Below are 7,385 nucleotides of genomic sequence, written 5' to 3' on the forward strand. Positions count from 1 at the left end.
GTGATTGAGTTTGGAGACTGAACCAAGAGACGGGAAATGTGGGGTCTTCAGGTTCTGGAGGAGACTAAAGATTGACTCTTCCACCACATGAATGGAACCTGGAGAGATCCCTTAGGTGAAGACTCCCAGAGTGGACAGGCAATTGCTGGGCCCTAGAGGTGCACTGACTTAAAATCTTCAGACCAATCACCATTCAATGAGGAATGAAGAATGTAGAGCCTACCTGAGCTTAAACCCCACCTCCAGGAGCTCTGCCTATGGGGTGTTGTCTCCCTGAACACTACAGCAACCCCACCCTGAGGGTAGAGTAGACATGACACTCCAGCCCACCCCATAATGCTGCTGAAGAGGAAGCTGAGATTTTTTTGAATTCCAACAGACACAATTCTTTAATTTTTCATTGAGATTCCCCCCACACACCATCATTTTCTTTTCTCTGTTTAATTGTGACCTGAATGGTTCGTGGACACTTATACATATTTGTTTCTTTTTTCTCATTTCTAACATTTTTTAAAGGCAGATATTTTTCATTGAATCAATATTTTGAGAACTAGGATATTTGATTGATATATTTTGGCTTTGATTTATATCCTTTTATTTTTTAATTTTTATTTATGTATTTTTGTTCTATAACTTATCTATTTCCCTTGATTCTCTTTCTCTCTTTTCTTCTGCTACCAGACAAACTCTTTTGTTCTATATTTCACTCTTCCTTTAATTTTTTATTTCTATTTTCTCTCCTCTTCCCTCATAATCATCACATTATACATCATTTCTGTTCTTTTCCTGTCCACAATTTGAAATTGTGAACTCTTTTGCAAACTTACTCTTTTTTACTGGGGGCAATAACGGATCATATCATTTCTGTTTATTGTGACAATTAACAAACAGTGTAGATGTCATAGCAGGAACTATTTGGTTTAATGCTATATATTGTTTGCATTCGTTGCTATTATTATTTGTCTCTCCCTAAACTGTGAGATACTGGAAACCTTCAGAGACACTATAAGTCCACAAGGTAGAAACTCTGCTGCCTCAGATCCATACTGTTAGGTGGGTAGACACATAAACAGCAAGGAAACAAATTGCCTCAAGCAAACCAAAATACTTCAATAACAGAATCCATCCATACTCACAGTGGAAGAAATATTAGAGAAGGAGTTTGGAATATTCATACTTAAACTGATCTGTGAAGTAAAGGATGATATAAAGAGTGAAACCAGAGAGAAAAAATATAGGAAGTGAAAGATCACTTCAATAAAGAGATAGAGAAAAAAATCAAGTAGAAATCATCAAAAAATGAAGGAATCAATAAACCAAATTAGAAATTCAATGGACAGTATCACCAGCAGACTAGACCACTTGGAAGACAGTGTTTTAGGCAATGAAGACAAAATATATACTCTTGAATATAATGTCAACCATACAGAGAAGATGGTAAGAAACCATGAACAGAACTTCCAAGAATTATGGGATAACATGAAAAGACCAAATATAAGCTTTATTGGGATAGATGAAGGCTTGGGGACACAAACCAAAGGATTGCTAAATCTTTTCAATGAAATAATATCAGAAAACTTCCCAAATCTAAAGATTGAAATGGAAAATCAAATACAGGAGGCTTACAGGACCCCAAATATACAAAATTACAACAGATCTACACCAAGGCACATTATTATGAAAATGCCTAACATACAGAATAAGAATAGAATTTTAAAGAGGAAAAATGATGTGTGACATTTAAAGGGAAAACAGACTGGATCTCAACTATTTGCTCAATCCAGACCTTAAAAGTTAGAAGGTCTTGGAATAATATACACATGCTCTGAAAGAAAGTGGATGCAGTCAAGAATACCATACCCAGCAAATTTAAGCTTCAGAATTGACATTGAAATGAAACACTAGAAAAATTAAGGATAACAGGAACATACCTCAACATTGTAAAGGCTATCCGCACTAAGCCCCAGGCCGACATCATTCTAAATGGAGAAAAATTGAAGGCATTCCCTCTAAAAACTGGAACAAGACAGGGATGCCCTCTCACCACTTCTATTTAGCACAGTTCTTGAAACACTGGCCAGCGCAATTGGACAGATGAAAGAAATTAAAGGGATACGTATAGGAAAAGAAGAACTTAAATTAGCACTATTTGCTGATGATAAGATGCTATACCTAGAAGACCTAAAAAGTTCCACCAGGAAACTTCTAGAACTAATAAATGAATTCAGCAAAGTAGCAGGATATAAAATTAACACATAAATCAAAGGCATTTCTGTATATCAGGGACAAATTCTCTGAAAGAAAAATGAAGAATACTACCCCATTTACAATAGCCTCAAAAAAAAAATAAAATACTTGGGAATCAACTTAATGAAATAGGTGAAAGATCTATACAATGAAAATGACTCCTAAAGAAAGAAATCAAAGAAGACCTTAGAAGATGGAAAGATCTACCTTGCTCTTTCAAAGGCAGAATTAATATTATCAAAATGACCATACTACCAAAAGCACTATACAGATTCAATGCAATTCTGATCAAAATCCCAATGCCATTCCTCATAAATACAGAAAAATCAATCATGAAATTTATCTGGAAAAATAAGAGACCCAGAATAGCTAAAGCAATCCTTAGCAGGAAGAGTGAATCATGTGGCATCACTATACTAGACCCTAAACTATACTACAGAGCAATAGTAACAAAAACAGCATGGTATTGGCACCAAAACAAACTGTTGTGAGGACCCTCAACTAACCTTATGAACTATTCCCAGCCAAAAGCCTGCCCTCAATTTCTGACCTAAAGAAATAGTAAGCGATAATAGAGACTTAATTATTATTATTTTTTTGTAAATTAGTGACACATTTTATTAATGATTTTGTACCCTTAATAATTGATAACTAAAGATCACATCCTGGAAAAATGTAAGTTGATGTTATATTTTTATATACTCCTAATGATGGTTAAGGAAATGTCAGTCTTGGCAAAGTTTTGAAATTGTATAATCAATGACGTATTCTGAATCCATAATGATGAGAAAAATTGCAATAAAAGATGACCCAGAGAAAGCTGCATTAGAGCGCTCTCTCTCTCTCTCTCTCTCTCTCTCTCTCTCTCTCTCTCTCTCTCTCTCTCTCTGGAGATTGCTCCAACGGAATGACTCCTGTCTCATCCTTTTCGACGACGCCACTCATCCTTCAGGACCCAGCACTTCGTCCCTTTCAATGGGAGCCCAGGAGGCCCCCACCTTGCACCTGGCTGCTGGCTGGTGGCGAAGGCCTGCTGTCTGTGAGGGGCGCTGGTCCTCGGGGTCCTGGGTCAGCAGCTCCTGCAACTCCTCAAACAGCTGAATGTTGAGCAGAAATGCCGTCTTGGCCTCTTGGAACCCTCTGCCTGACCTCGGGGGTCATCTCCAGAGTGTTGAGGCGTGAGCGGTAGACCTGCTTGAACTTGGTGGCGCTGGCGACGTTGGGGAAGGTGAAGAAGGCCAGGTCCTCTCCGAAGCTGGGCAGGTCCAGGGCCTTCTGCGCGATCTTCTTGAGGACCTGGCCCCTGGACGGGTCACCCAGGTAGCGAGTGTAGGCGTGGGCCACCAGCAGCTCGGGCTCCCTGCGACCCACCTGCTGGAGCCGCCCCACGTCGCGGTGCGTGGCTGCCGGGTAGGGGACTGCCTCCTGCCAGCGCGGCCCTTACCAGAAGGCCATGTCCTGCTCCAGTGCGGCCCTGCGGTGCAGTTCCTCGGGAAGTAGAGGGGCACGAATCCAGGGTGGTCCTTGTTGCGCTCTATCGATCTCCTCCTCCGGGGCCACGTAGACTGGTACAGGGATGCCATCACCAGCTTCAAGCCCTTTCGGGTCACCTGGCCCTTCTGGAAGTTCCTCATGAACTCCGCATTCTCTTCCTGGGTGTGCACCTCCTTGGTGGCCTCCTTCAAGGCCTCGGACAGATCCTGGGACAAGCTGTCGAGCTGCGGGTGGTCCATGGCCGGGGCTGGCTGGCTGACGCCGGTGGCTCTAGCTGCGTTTTTATTTCTTTGCTATTGAACTTTTCCTCTCTGGAAGCTTTATAGATCTTTATTTTTTTTTTACTTTGAAATTTTTAAATATTCCACTGAAATGTGTCTAGGTGTGAATTCTTACTTGCATACTTAGTTGGGAATGCAATGAATTCTTTCCATATTCGCTCTCATTCTTTTGTGTTCTGGAAAACTCTAGGTCCTTATTTTTTTTTTCAAACATTTCTCTATTCTGTTTAGTCTTTTGGAATTCCTAGCATATGAATGGTATATTACTTATCAATTGTTGCATAAAAAGTTGCCTTAAAACTTAATGGTATAAGGGAGGGGACATGGGTTCAGGAAAGACAGTAGAATGAATCTGACATAACTTTCCTATATTCATATATGAATATACAACCAGTGTAACTCCACATTGTGTTCAACTCCAAGAATGGGACACTAATCTTAAAAATATATAAATTATAGATTAAATTTTTAAAACTTCAGCCATCCTCTCCTCTTTGTAGAGGGTCCCTGCCCTGGTGGAGTTCTGAGGGTGGAGTTCTCTCTGGCTACTCTGTTTTCCTGCCTTCTTACAATGATGAGGTGGATGAGCATCAATGCACCCAGGGTGTAGAAAGAAGAAGGACACTACTGGCCGGGTGCAGTGGCACATGTCTGTCATCCTAGCCGCTCAGGAGACTGAGACAGGAAGATCACACATTCAAGGCAAGAATTAGCAATATAGCAAGACCTTAAGCAACTTAGTGAGACCCCTCCTCAAAAATTAAAAAAAAAAAAAAAGAAACAAACAAACAAAAAGAAAGAAAAAGAAGGAAACCCTCGAAAGTCCTCTCAGCCTATTTTCGTTGCCCCTCTAGACTCCACACGTTGGGACTCGCTCTTCTTTGGTCTTACCAGGGATATCTCAGTGTGGAAGTTATCTGCTAAGTGCAGTTTTAAAATCCATTAACCTTCCTACGTCTCCTGAGATACCAACTAGGATTGGAATCTGAGGAAAATTGCAGGACCTCATGTCAGTCTGCCATCTTTTCTGAAATCCCAAGTTCCCTCCAGGTGATTATTCAACCCCCATCCTTTTAACAACTTATGCTGGGTAGGAGATGATTTTTATTTGCTTTATTTTTTAAGACAAGCAAGATTTGATCATGTTTATAAATCAATGCAGCAGAGAAAGGTTGGATATAGAGGAACATGATACACTATTAGAAGAAAGTTCTAGAGTAATACCATTTCAGGACTAGGTTCTCCCGTCACCAACAGGGTTATTCATAGCTCAATCATTTTTTCATTCCTTTGACTTGTTTACTCCACCTGATAGCATCTGGGTAGGTGTCCTGGAGGATAAAGAGGTGAAGAAAACACACTTGGTCCCTATCGTCACCAACAAATAACTATGTCATTTCAACCTGTGGTCAGGAAAGGCCTCTTGAACAAGTTACCTAAAGAATGACCTAAGCAAGTGAGGAGTTGGGGGAAGAACATTTCAGGCAGTGGAAATCCCATTTTGCAAAGGCTCTAGGATGACAAAGAGGACTTGGACAGGGTTCTCAGTGGCTACAGAGAGGGAGGCAATGAAGGTAGAGAGATAGAAAGTGTTTTGAGCTTGCAGAGTCACGCGGACCAGGTTTCAGAGTTCTCTGTGTGTCCCAAGTGACCAAAGAGAAGTAAAAGGTCTTAGTTTGAATTCTTTGGGAAAAGAATCTGAGTGGAAATGATTTATTTGAAAAATAGTCCTTAGAAAGAGCAGTAAGGAGATAGGGAAGCACCATAGTCTGTTTTATGCTGCTCTCATAGAATACCACAGATTTGGTGATAGAAAAAGAACATAAATTTATTTCCTCCCAGTTCTGGAGGCTGGGAGATCACCCAGCCTCCGAAGTCACCATGTTGGTATCTGGTGAGGGCCTTCTTGCCACATCATCCCATGGCAGAAGGCAGAAAGGCAGGAGTGCAGGAGCGAGAGAGAGGGAAGGAGGCTGCACCTGTCCATTTCTCAGGATGCCCAGCAACAACAAAGCCACCCCCAGGAGAATGGCGTCAATCTGATTGATGGCAGAGGCCTCGCACCCTCATCACCCATTAAAGACCCCCCAACCCAGTACCCCACCCCAACACCCTCGGCACCTCTGCATTGTGTTGTATGTTTCCAAGGCAAGCACTTTGGGGCATGTGTTGGAGCCATAGAGGGAAGTGTGGGAAGTAAAGAGAACCACAGAAAAGCCAGTCATCAAACCAAGCCATCAAACCATTATGGTCACCTGTAACTCAAGCTCAGTTCCACTGGGGAGCCACTCAGTACATATATGTCCAGACTGCCCCACCCAAGGGCTGAGGGAGCTAGGGGACTGATCCACCACCTATGGTTAGTCATTGGCTGGGGACTGCTCCTGGGTGGAGAAGAAGGGAAACCAGAGAAAACCCTCAGACAAAAAGATGCAGGTGCTGGCAATTGGCACGCCTGCAACCTGAAGGGTTTGAATGAGGCAGTAACAGCATTTCCACAAAGCATTTTAGACAGGTGGATGATGCAATGCCACCCGTGTTTAAAAAATAAAAAGTAGTCTGGCTCCAGTGCAGAGGATGGGCGGAAACAGGCAAGAATGGAAATAGAGAAATCCCTTAAAAGGTCATGGCAAGTGTCCAGGCCAGACACATGCTGGACCTGCACAGAGGAGGAGGCTCTAGAAATGGAGATGAGTATCAGTGGAGGTGATGCCCCTGAGGGGGGAAGAGAAGGAAGGATCAGAGCACTGGTGGGAGAGGGGACTCAGGCATCTCCTCACCTGCCCATCATGTTCACACATCTGAAAGAGCCTCTCTCTCCTTCCCTCCCTCCCTTTCATTTTTACATATTGGGATTGAACACAGAGAGACTCTGGTTATATCCCCAGCTTTTTTGTTTGTTTTGTTTTGTTTTGAGACAGGGTCCTTTGAATTTGCAATCTTCCTGCCTCAGCCTCCCAAGTGGCTGGGATTATAGGTATGCACCTCCATGCCCAGTGTAGATCTTTCTCTCTTTCTTTATCTGCTTTACTCATACTATCTATCCGGTATGATAGTCTATATTTACTTGCATACTTTATATCACCATGAGAGACATGTGGGGTTTTTTTCTATCCTTTCCAGTGCCTAGAACAGCACCTGGTGCATAGCACACATACAATAAATATTCATTGACTGAGTGCAATCATAAAGCTATTTGGAGGGAGGCTGCTCAGAGAAGAGGCAGTCCAGGCCCAAGCCCTAAAGAGCTGCAATGCTCAGAGGATGGAGGAGAGGCAGGAGAGAGAGAAGCAGGACAGTAAGAGGACAATCACTCTGGAGAAGAGTTTCCTGCCCTGTTGAATTGTGTTGACAGATGGGGAC

At 42.5% G+C, this 7,385-nt stretch overlaps 1 pseudogene; it reads right to left on the reverse strand.

Moving 5' to 3' along the window:
* Positions 1 to 3,132: 3,132 nt before the first annotated feature.
* Positions 3,133 to 3,989, reverse strand: LOC101976124 (heme oxygenase 1 pseudogene; annotated as a pseudogene).
* Between the last annotated feature and the right edge of the window lie 3,396 nt (positions 3,990 to 7,385).

This window comes from Ictidomys tridecemlineatus, chromosome 5 (genome assembly GCF_052094955.1).
Source record: "Ictidomys tridecemlineatus isolate mIctTri1 chromosome 5, mIctTri1.hap1, whole genome shotgun sequence".
NCBI lineage: Eukaryota > Metazoa > Chordata > Mammalia > Rodentia > Sciuridae > Ictidomys > Ictidomys tridecemlineatus.